This window comes from Opisthocomus hoazin, chromosome Z (genome assembly GCF_030867145.1).
Source record: "Opisthocomus hoazin isolate bOpiHoa1 chromosome Z, bOpiHoa1.hap1, whole genome shotgun sequence".
NCBI lineage: Eukaryota > Metazoa > Chordata > Aves > Opisthocomiformes > Opisthocomidae > Opisthocomus > Opisthocomus hoazin.
The window spans coordinates 56,706,085-56,717,850 of NC_134454.1; positions in this window are offsets into that span (position 1 = coordinate 56,706,085).

Below are 11,766 nucleotides of genomic sequence, written 5' to 3' on the forward strand. Positions count from 1 at the left end.
AGGGAAGGACAGGGGGGGTAGCGGAGCCAGCTCCCCTCCAGGCTCCCCTCCGAGAGGCAGTAGGAAATACTGGTCCGGTGACAGTAAAGGTTCTGTTTTCAATAACTGATTTAAGGTCGTGGAAAGAAGTAGCAGGACTCTTCGCGCGATTAAATTGATGACTTTAAATAAGAAATCATGAAGAGGACCGGGGGAGTCAACCCTAGCTAAACCCCTGGTCACACTAAAGCTAGGGAATAAGGAAGTAAAAATTTTAATAAATACAAGGACCATTTATTTGGTATTAAACACATGTAAAGGGAAATGTAGTCATAAATCTGTAGATGTTGTTGGTGCGACAGGGTAAAAAGAAACTTAACCTTTCTTAGAGCTGTTAAAATTTAGATTGAGAAAACAGTGGGTAACTCACCAGTTTCTATATATGCCTGAATGTCCGTTGCCTTTGTTAGGACAAGATTTATTAAGCAAATTAGAAGCACAAATAACTTTAAAAAAAAAAATGAAGAAAATAAATTATTGATACCAAAATCAAAAGCCGTAGAGGCAAGGGTGTTTGTGTTACAGGATTCTTTTAAGGAGGAACAAATTCCAGAAGAGGTGGAAAACGCAGTAATCCCGCTTGGTTTAAGCAAATAAAGTTCCGGGACAGTCCAAATTGGCAGAACTGGTAAAAGTGACCTTAAAACCTGGATCCAAACTGGTAAGACAAAAATAATATCCTATTAAGTGGGAGGCACGAAAAGGATTAGAGGGGTTAATCATGAAATTTTTGGAATATGGGCTTTTGGTAGAATGCGAGTCAGAATACAGCACACCTATATTACCGGTAAAGAAACCTGGGGGACGGGAATATCGACTAGTCCAGGATCTAAAAGCTATAAATCAAATAGTTCAAGATATACACCCAGTAGTAGCCAATCCCTATACTTTATTGACATCCCTGAAAGAGGAGCATAAATGGTTTACTGTACTAGATTTAAAGGATACCTTCTTTTGCATACCTCTGGATGCACAAAGTCAAAGCATATTTGCTTTTGAATGAGAGAGCCCTGCAACAGGATGAAAGATGCAACTGACATGGACTGTACTTCCACAAGGATTTAAAAATAGCCCCACAATATTTGGAAAACTGTTTGTCCATGAGAGGCAACATCTGGTCCTTGGAGTGCTGGCACAACGTCTGGGATCCTGGAAGCGACCAGTAGGATACTTCTTTAAACAACTTGACAACGTGAGTAAAGGATGGCCGGGATGTTTGCACGCCGTGGCAGCGATAGTATTGCTGATTCAGGAAACTTGAAAATTAACTATGGGCCAAAAGATGGTGGTATATGTACCACACATGGTAGTAACTGTTCTAGAACAAAAGGGGGGTCATTGGCTGTCCCCCAGCAAAATGCTAAAATATCAGGTTGTCTTGCCAGAGCAGGATAATGTGGAACTGAAAACCACAACCATCGTAAATCCAGCAATGTTTCTGTCAACGAAAAATCCAACAAAAAATCTAGAACATGACTGCCTGCTAACTGTTGAACAAGTCTATTCTAGCAGACCGGACCTGAGGGATGAGCCTCTGGAGAACCCTGATCTGGAGTTGTTCACGGATGGAAGCAGCTTTGTGAAAGAAGGAAGACGAACGGCCGGATGCGCTGTTGTCACCATGACCGAGGTACTGGAGTCGGGAACGCTACCTGCAAATACGTCGGCGCAGAAAGCAGAACTGGTGGCATTGAGGCAAGCCTTGCGAATGGCAGAAGGAAAAAAGGTAAATATATGGACTGACTCTAAATATGCATTTGGTGTAATTCATGCTCATGGAGCCATCTGGAAAGAAAGAAGACTGCTCTCAGCCCAAGGTTCATCGATAAAACATAAAGAAGAAATCCTTCAGCTCCTCGAAAAGGCGCAGAAACCAAAGGAAGTGGCAGTGATGCACTGCAAGGCTCATCAATTTGGTCGGACAGCTGTAAACATAAGTAATCGATTGGCAGACAAAACAACAAAGGAGACTGCTGAACAAGGTATCTTTGCACTAGTACCAGTAAAACAAATAAAAATCCCAAATCTGAAACAAAATACAGTAAATTGGATGAACAATTGACAGAACAATTAAAGGCATCACAAAATACAGAAAAGTGGTGGGTAACACCAGAAAAGCGAGTAACAGTAACCCTGCAAGTCATGATAGAACTTGCGAAAGAAAAACATGCACAGACACATTGGGGTGTAGATGCTATAATCTCGAGCCTAAAATCATCTGCAGTGTGTGTAGGAATGACAGGAGTAATGAAATCTATAGTAACTAAGTGTCCAATTTGTCTCAAAAATAATCCTTTAAATCGGAAAAGAGCACCCCTAGGAGTAACAAAACAGGGTAACACCCCAGGAGATTATTGACAAATTGATTTTTCTGAACTGCCCAGGCAGAATGGATTCAGGTATCTATTAGTATTAATTAATACTTTTTCTGGATGGCCGGAAGCCTTTCCTTGTCACACCAACAAAGCGAGAGAAGTAGTTAAAATATTGTTAAAAGAAATAATACCAAGGTTTGGGGTACCAATTGGCATGTCTTCCGATAGGGGACCACATTTTGTAACAGAAATAGTTCAGCAAGTAAGTAAAATTTTAAAAATAAATTGGAATTTACATACCCCCTGGAGGCCACAATCAAGCGGGAGAATTGAAAAAATGAACCAAACATTAAAAAGACAAATAAGTAAAATTTGTCAAAAGGTGTCTTTAAAATAGCCACAAGCTTTACCATTAACACTTCTGAAAATCAGAATCCAACCAAGATCTAAAGATGGTGTAAGTCCATACGAAATTTTGTATGGCAAACCTTATCAGACTCCTTTAATCCCAGGGGATATAAAAATAGCAGGGAAAACAGATTTAAAAATGTATTTGGTTTCTTTAGGAAAAACACTTGAAGCACTCCGAAAATACATTGTGCTGACCAGATCGCTTGCTTTGGATACCCCTGTGCATCAGTATCAACCAGGTGATTTCATGTACAGAAGGACTTGGAACTCTGAACCACTGCAGAAAAAGTGGAAAGGACCTTTTCAGGTACTGTTAACAACTTACACTGCAATCAAAGTAGAAGGGGTGGAACCGTGGATACACTACACTCGAGTAAAGAAAGCCCCTTCGTGAAGAGTCATCAATAGAGATCCAGAGACTGCAAAACTGACTTTGAAATATATCTAAAAAGAGTAGTTATTACTGTAAAATGCGAGGAGACTGTATCTCGGTCTGGAAACTAATGATAATAGGAGCACTGTTCAGTGTATTAGAAGTAAGAACAGAAAACGTTGATTCACTGCCAATAAAAGCAGAACAATTAATATACCTCCTAAGGAGGACTCCAGAAAAAAATTTGATGATCGGGCTTATAAAAGAATTTGCAAATTTACAAAATGTGACCCAAATAACTGCATGTCTTCCAATCCCAAGGGCGGCAGGAGAATCAGTCCCATGGGGAAATTCAACAAGACATGCAAGAAAATTGGCTTGATAAAATTTTTAATGGATTCAGGTGAAATATTAGTTCTTGGGTCAAATCTTTAGTCGGTACCGGACTGGTTTTACTGGTAGTAGTTTTAATAATAATACTGCTCATTTATTATTGTCTAAAAAAGGAACTCACCAACAGAACAGCTTTTAATCAAATGATTATTCAGGCTATTGCAAGAAGACAAAACCTTAGTGAGTTGGTTGTAACACTTCCACCACCCTATAGCGAAACAAGTGGACTGTAAGTGTAGTGTTGTAATTTTAAAAAATATATTTTAATAATATTTAATCATTATATGATTAAAAAAAAATTTAATTATGGAAGTATTGAAAAGATAATTATTTCAAAACTTCCAAAGGGGGGAAATGTAACCACGGTGATGGAATTAGTTAATCATAAAGCACGAACAATGCTGCTATGTCCCTTGTACAGCCCTACCCATCTGAACATTAGGTCTGGGAACAGAGGGTTTAGTCCCTAGGTAATCATTAATGTTAAACAATAATGGTGAAGGGGGATTTTTAATAGAAATAGCGTTACCAAATGATTGCAGGTGTATTTGTGGTACCTATCTATTGTGTGAATTAATTGAAGCAAAAAGTCATACATCTCTCCCCAAAGAAGTTAGTTTTAATTAAAACCAGCAGGTGCCTAGAACTGGTCAAGATGACCCGTGCCGCAGGGACAAGAGCCAGAAGAGGACTGAGTTTGCGCAGAAACTGTGATGAAGAGGATAAGCCTTCATCTTAGGACCCCCAACGACCACCACTAGGAGGCACTGCGCAAGTGCGGGTGGGAGGAGTGTATGAAAATGGACTGATTTGACTATGAAAGAAAGGGCTTATGTAATCAGATGAATATGTATATTTTGATCTATATAAACTGCACGGAAAGGGTATGGGGTATGCACGTTCGGCGGAATTATCCCCCGTGCATCCGACGTCGCAATAAAGAATGCCTGCCTTTTAACACTACATTGGTGTTACGAGGTTTTATTCCCAGATTTTCGGTGACAGTGGCAGCAGCAGCAGCAGCAAGCTGTTGTGTTGGCGAGTTAGCAGCTTGGCCCTTTTTGATCCCTGCAGCAGGTTCTTGAGGTGTTAACAAATGCTGGAAGAAAAGCACCTCGACTTGCACAGTGTCACTCAGAAACCCCGCGGGGCCTGGAGAAGCTTCATCCTGCACTAAGTGGCCTCCAGGGGCCCATTTCAACTGCAATAATTGTGCAGTCCTATGTGTTAATTTACAGATGACTCCAGCCCGTCATTTGTGCACTGTTAACCCCAAAATGTCACCCTGCAAGGCTGTATCTGTGTAACACAAGACACTGAATACTAGGTGGTGGTTTGATGAGGGGACTGATAATCTGAAATGGAGTTGGTTTTATCGCCACAGTGCAATCCAGTTCTGATGAGGCAGGCAAACTGTTACATCAGTGAAAGGACACCCCTGCTCCCCTCCTGGAAAGGAAAAAAAAACAGCCAAACACAACAGATTTGAATAAAGCATGAGATAGAAAAGTCCTGCCATAATTTCTAGGGCGGTTCAGAACCTGTGTTAAGTAACCAAAAGTCTGATGATGGAGTTCAAACTCTCTCCTTACTTTCTATGAGTAATGACGCATTAATGTGATGGTATTTGGTGACACAAGAATAAAATAGGGGAGAAGTGAGTGAGGAAGTGACCGATGAATATACACAGCATTGGACAGCTGGACCAAATGTCCAATATCCTCAACTGGTATAAACAGATGTAGATTACATAATTTCATCTGAGGACAGGTCTGCAGCTGCAAGAAATTCAAATACACTGCTGTGAATTTTACAGTATTACATCTCTGCTTGTGGAGACAATGGTTTGTCAGCCTGTCTGCGGGACCCCAAATGGGTCGTAGTGCCCGGAGGAGGCCTGGTGGGTGCTGAGCAGAGGGGATCACCCTTGTGCCCTCTGGCTAGGGGAGAGAGATGCGAGAAAATGCAACAGACCAAGACAAGTGCTGCTTGTGACTCCCCGTGGGACAAATCAGGGGAGCCCCGAGGGCTGGCCAGCAGTGCCGGGGTGTGGGGAGACCCGTGGGACTTTGGCCTGCAGCCCCCCAGGGAGGCCCGAGGTGTTACCCAACGAACCCTCTTGCCATATATGCCTGGAGATGTCTGCCCTGGCCAGAGTGACCTGACGGGGCCCTGGGAAGACATGGCCGAAGCCTCGGTGCCTGGCGGGAAACACCAATGCCGAGCCCGGGGCAAGAAGTGAGGGGACGGAGTGGGTTCTGGCATTGTGGTAACCCCCGACGCATGCGCTGGGGCTGCGGTGATGCCGGGGCGAGCATCGTGGGCCAGGGTGGCCTGTTGGAATGTCCTCGAGTGATGGGTTCCGATGCCTTCCGGAACCCCAGGTGACAGGTTCCGTTCTTACCAAGGGATGGAATGTGATGTCACCTAGCAACGGATTGTGACCGGAACCCCCTCACTGCCTAAATTCGTGCACCGAGCCCCACCTGGCTGGCTTGTGCCCGCACTCCAGCTGAGCAGTTCGTGAGGCTGGAGTGTTGAGCAAAGCCTTTGGTGCTGGTGTGCTGCTCGGGGAGCTGTCCTGCTCAGCTCTCCACGCCTGACCCCAGAGCCCCTCAAGGATTATCCCCGGCCCTGCCAGCTTCAGGCAGCCGGGGCACCCAGGAGCCGCGCTCGCAGCAGCAGAGGTGAGCTGGGGGGGAAACCTCCACCTGGGCAGCTGGGAGGGTTTCCTTCTGAGGGACCTGGGCACTTCTTCCACCCCTCCCCGGGCCAGCCAGTGACCGTGGCCTCTCTTCTTTTTCTAGCACGACAGCGGCTGTTGCAGCACCCGTCGACCATGGGAGGGTGCATTTGGTCATTTCTAGCTCGCCGCAGCCCACCACAGCGGCTGGACAGCATGGCCATAGAGGTGGAGGACTGCTGCCCAGTGTGCCTGGACAGCTGGGATGATGCTGCCTATGTGATGCCGTGCCTCCACCGCTTCTGTTACGAATGCATCGTGCGGTGGGCTGAGAGCAAGCCCGAGTGCCCGCTCTGCAGGAGGACAGTGCAATCCATCGTGCACTCGGTGCGGGCAGACGACGACTTTGAAGAGGTCATCGTCGGACCACCTTGTCTGGCATGGGCATAAGCTGGCATCCGCCAGGCAGAAGGAGCTCATGGCCGTCCAGCTGACGACAGCCCTGCAACAAGAGAACAGCAGCCTGTGGGGATGGTGCCCAGGGCTCCTCTGGGCGGCCTCCAGCCCTTTTCCGGGACCACCCAGATCTTCTCCAGTCCCTTCTGCCCTGGGTGCATCAGGAGCTGAGACTGATCTTTGGCAATCGACGTTCGCGGGCAGATGCAGTGGAGGACATGGTCATGCCCCTGCTGGTCCTGTTCGGGCTGGATGAAGATCTGTTGGTCCAGCTGCTGGGGGTCACGCAGGGAACGCTCCCCTGGGCGGCCACAGCGACCCGCAAAGAGGAGCCCTCCGCTGGCAGCCCTGAGGCCTCTTCTCCAGCCAAGAAGAGGCCACCCCGCCAGCAGCACTAGAAGAACGGCCCAGGGGCTGCTGAAACCAGGGCTGGGCCAGCAGCTGGGGCATTTGCCGGCCCTGAAGGGCTCCCGGCCCTCAGAGTTCAATGAGAGACAGTAAAAGAAAATAAAGGCCTGCAAACTGCGGAAAAAGTCTCAGTGTCACTGACGGTGCCGGTGGCGTTGCTGTCCCCACCTGTGCTGCTTGCTCCCCCTTTTCCTGGGGCTGTGCCCAGCGTTTCCTCTGGTTGTCCTTTAGCAGAGCGACGACTTTGAGGAGCATGTCATCACACCACCTGTGGCATCCAGCATCATCGTCCACCAGGCAGGAGGAGCTCGTGGCCGTCCATCCGCCCACAGTCCTGCAGCAACAGAACCAGATCCTGCAGAGCGCCGGGCTGCGCAGGGCTCCTCTGGGCGGTCTCGAGCCATGCACCTGGGCAGCCCTTTTCTGGGACCACCCAGCTCTCCTCGAGCTCCTCCTGCCCTGGGTGCATCAGGAGCTGGGAGTGATCTTCAGTAACCGTCGTTTGCGGGTGGACACCGTGGAGGGCCTCGTCACATCTACCCTGGGCCTCTTCGGGCTGGACGAAGAGGTCCTGGTCCGGGTGCTGGAGGTCAGCCTGCAGCATCGCGCGGCGGCATTCGTCCAACAGCTCCTCGATGTCGCCGTGCAGCGCTGCAGCCGGGAGGCCCACCATCTGCTGGGCCTGGAGGACGGCCCCGCTGCCGAGGGGCGGGAGGGCAGCCCCGTTGTGGCCCCTCGTCCTGCTGCCTCCCGAAGGGGGTCTCCTGCCCCCGGCCCGGCCCCCTCTGGCAGCCCAGCAGCAGCCTACGCAGAGGAGCGCCACAGCACCTCCACCGCTGCTCTTCGCGGGGGTCCCAGCAGCCCCCCGAACGCCCCCGTTCCCACCCACGGGGAGCAGGAGGGGCCACACGAGGGGCCGGGGGAGGCCGTGGCAGGGCCCTCCTCTCCCAGCCGGGGCAGGGACCGCCGGCCTGCAGGGCCACGGCGAGCCCCGAAGAGGAGGGCCGGCAGCTCCCAGGACCCCTCCCGGCCCCCCAAGAGGCCACCCCACCAGCAGCGATAGAGCCAGGCCCAGGGGCTGCCAAAACCAGAGCTGGGCCAGCAGCTGGGGTGCGTGCCGGCCCGCAAGTCCATCTCCAGGCTCTCCCTAGTCTAGCAATACCAAAGAAAATAAATGGATGAAAACTACAGAAAGCGTCTGGGTGTTATTAACGATGTCACCAGTGCTGCTTCCTCCCCTTCTTCCTGGTGCTGCGCTCTCCACTGACCTTAACAACAGGCTTTAACCTTTGGTCAGCCCTGCAACGGTCAGGCAGCCGGATTAGATGATTGTTTTAGCTTCCTTTCCAGCTGGAATTATTCTATTATATTCTATTTCTAACTTTTTTAAAGGGTTGCTGGAAGATCCTAGTGATTTCACTCTTAGCAATTTCTTGGACAGGGTCCTTTTCACAGGCTCTCGTTAGTGCGGGCTGAGGGTGCCCAAGGGAGCAGGAGTCTCTGCTGGAAGAGTCACTCCTGCCCCACAGCAACAGGTAAATAGGAACACGGGGTCATGTCAGTTTAAATCCACTCGTGACATCAAAGAGCTTTTCAGCATTATTGCTCCCAATTCACCCGACTGCAGAGCAGAGCTGGGGGGGATTTTGGGTTGTGTCTTCTGTTCTGCTTGCCCCACCACAGCCGAGGAGCTTTTTTAATGCAGAAATCCCTGGCATTTCTGCTGCACTGCAAGGGAAATCTTGAGGGTCCTGTCAGGCTAGGGGACTGTCCCCTAACGCAGAGCGAGGACAGCCAGTCAGCTGCCCTGCGCTGGCAGCTCTTTCAGCTGGAGGACGATCGCACTCAGGCGTTCCTCCCAGTAGAAACAGGACACTGCTGGGAGCAGAGGAATCCCATTTCCAAGTGCAGACCTCCAAACCTCTCAGCCCCCCCTCCATTCGTTCTGCACAGTGGAGAAATACATTCCCATATCTCCCTGTCCAGCCAGCAAGCCAAGAGGAGAAAACTCCAAGTGAGAACTTCTTCCCTTTCCAGCCAGTAAATACTTCCTTGACTGCTTTTTTCAAAAGGACCCTCTGCACATGTCCTGGGGGTGATCTGCAGCTGTGAGCAGCTCTGACCCATGCGCTTCTCTCTCCAACGCAGCAGGAACTGGCCTTGCTGGGGGTTGCTCCTTCCACCCACAGCTTCACACCACAGGGCTGTGGGGAGCTCCTTGGGCAGGCTGAGCACTGACCCTGGCAGGCAGAAGAGCCCCTTCCCCGGCAGACAGCCGCTGGGGCGCGGGGACCCTGCTCTGAAGGACAGTCCTGGGCACCCCTGGCCGCACACCTGGCTTCAAAGCCCTGGAGCTACATGAGACGCCAAAGCTGGCAGGGACCAGACACCTGGTGTGGACTCAGCAGGCGTGGAGGATCAGCGAGTGCTTGGTGAGGATGACCCCCAAGCCCCCAGGCCCAGGCTGTGCGAGGGCTGCCCCCCGGGTCTCAGCAGCAGGGGGTGCTGGAGGAGGGCCTGCTCCGGCCCGCCAGGGAGGCTCTGCGATGTGCCTATGCCCCTGTGCTCTCTGCAGCTGGCACGGGACAGGAGCAGGGCTGAGGAGCACTTGCAGCAGAGCCTGTCACACCTGTGGGATGTCTAGGCCCCTGTGCGAGAGGCGGCCATCAGGTTCATCGGTAAGCCACCACCCCTGGTCCCTCTCTGGGCAGTCTGGTCCCAGGGCACCTCCGTTCCAGGGGTCACACTGCTGAGGGGGGGAGGGCGTGCAGCCCAGCCGGCAGGGCCGGGGGCTGTGCTGCTGGAAGCGTGCTGGGTAGCCGGGGGTCTGATGGAGCTCTGTGCCTAGGGCTTGCCGCGCGGCCCCTGAGAGACTGGAGCGAGGAGAAGGTCTGTGAGATCTGCAGCAGTGCACAGGGTGTGTGGTCTGGGGGGGATGCCATGGGGTCTCTGCAGGCACGGGCGCTCATCTCGGCTCTGTTTCTGTCGGTCACAGCCCTGCAGACCCTGAAGGAAGACAGCAAACCCTCTGTCTGTGCCCTGGCAGATCAGACCATCCACATCCTGAGCTCTCCCAGGGCACAGCTGAGGCTAGGATGGACCCTGCGAGCGCTGTGCTGCTGGTGCTGCTGAGCCGGGCAGAGGGGCAGCTTCTCTTGGGATGGGACCGCAGCTCTGTTTCAATAAAGCTGGCACAACAAGCCCAAACGTACGGTGTCCTTCAGATGCGCAGCGCCCTGAGCATGCTGAGCAGACAACGTCACTCCTGGCCTCTCCCGCTGCCTGTGGGACAGCTCATCCCTCAGCACGCCCTGGCCACCGTCTTGTTGGACAGGTTTACCCCTCAACTAGGTTCTCCCCCAAAAGTAGCTGGGCTCATTCACCCCTGGAGAAGTCTCTCCTTTAGTGGGGCAGAGGGCAAGGGGACATGGCAGCCCCCGGGGAAGCAGGGTTGCCCGGGGAGCGTCCCGATGCCCTTCCTTCCCAGCAGCCCACGGCAGCGCAGTGCACGCTGACACCAAGTGTCCTTGCAGCAGAGCCCCAGCTGCCCTACTGGAGCACAGAGACCCGGAGGGGAGGAGGAGGGGAGACGCTTTAGGCAGCCTTCCCCCTCCCCAGACACCCCCGGGCATGGAAAGGCCCCCGTGCCCTGCCAAGCCAGTGAGTCGACACTCGTGCCGCGGTGCAGAGGTGGCCACCTCCTACATGCTCTGGGCTGGCACAGCCTTGCCCTGAGCCGGGGGAAGGTTCCCTGTGCCTCAGTCCAGAGTCCTCACCTGGAAAGCCTCATTTTCAGGGCCAAAATCCTCATTTCTGGGGCCCCAACCTGTCTGTTCTTGCCCACAGCAGTGTGTTTCCCTCTCCCACCTCACTGCTCTCCACAGCTTCCCCAGGAGGGGAGGTGAGAGGGAGGTGCTGAGCTCTTCTCCTGGGGTGCAGGGACAGGACGCGTGGGAACGGCTCAGAGATGCGTCAGGGCAGGTTCAGGCTGGGCACGAGGATCCGTTTCTTCACCGAGAGGGCGGCCGGGCGCTGGAACAGGCTGCCTGAGAGGCGGTCAGTGCCCCCGGCCTGTCTGTGCCCAAGAGGCCTTTGGGCAATGCCCTCCGCGATCTGCTGTCACGCCAGGCCAGCCCTGCAGGGCCGGGCGGTTGGACGGGGTGATGGCTGCCGCTCCCTCCCCAGGGGAAGGTTCCCTGCTCTGCCGTGTCCACAGGGTCACCTGCAGCACCCAGACCGTCGTTTGTAGTTCCCAAGGCTGCTTTTTACGGCTGAAATCCTCATTTTTTGACTGGTGGTGGGCAGAGTGACCCCTCAGGCAGCCAGTGACAGAGAGCACCACCTCAGGGGAGGGTGGTCCCCAAACTGTGGCAGTGACACCACAGGCAGCCAATCAGAGGTCATCACTTCAGGTGAAGGGCAGGTTCCAACCAGGGTAGCCTGAGCACCTGGGGACCAATTAGAGGAGGGCGAGCGCTGCATCTGCGCAGAGTGACAGCCCAGGCAGCCAATTGCAGGTCATTACCTCAGTTGCAGGGCAGGCACTGCAGCACAGCAGCCTCACCACTTGGGGGCCAATCAGAGGCAGCATCACCTCAGGGGAGGAGACTGACAGCCCTCCCGACCTATGTCAGCCGAGACTATGCGTGAAGAAGGCGGGCTCTGCTAGCAGCCCGCCCCAGCTTGTA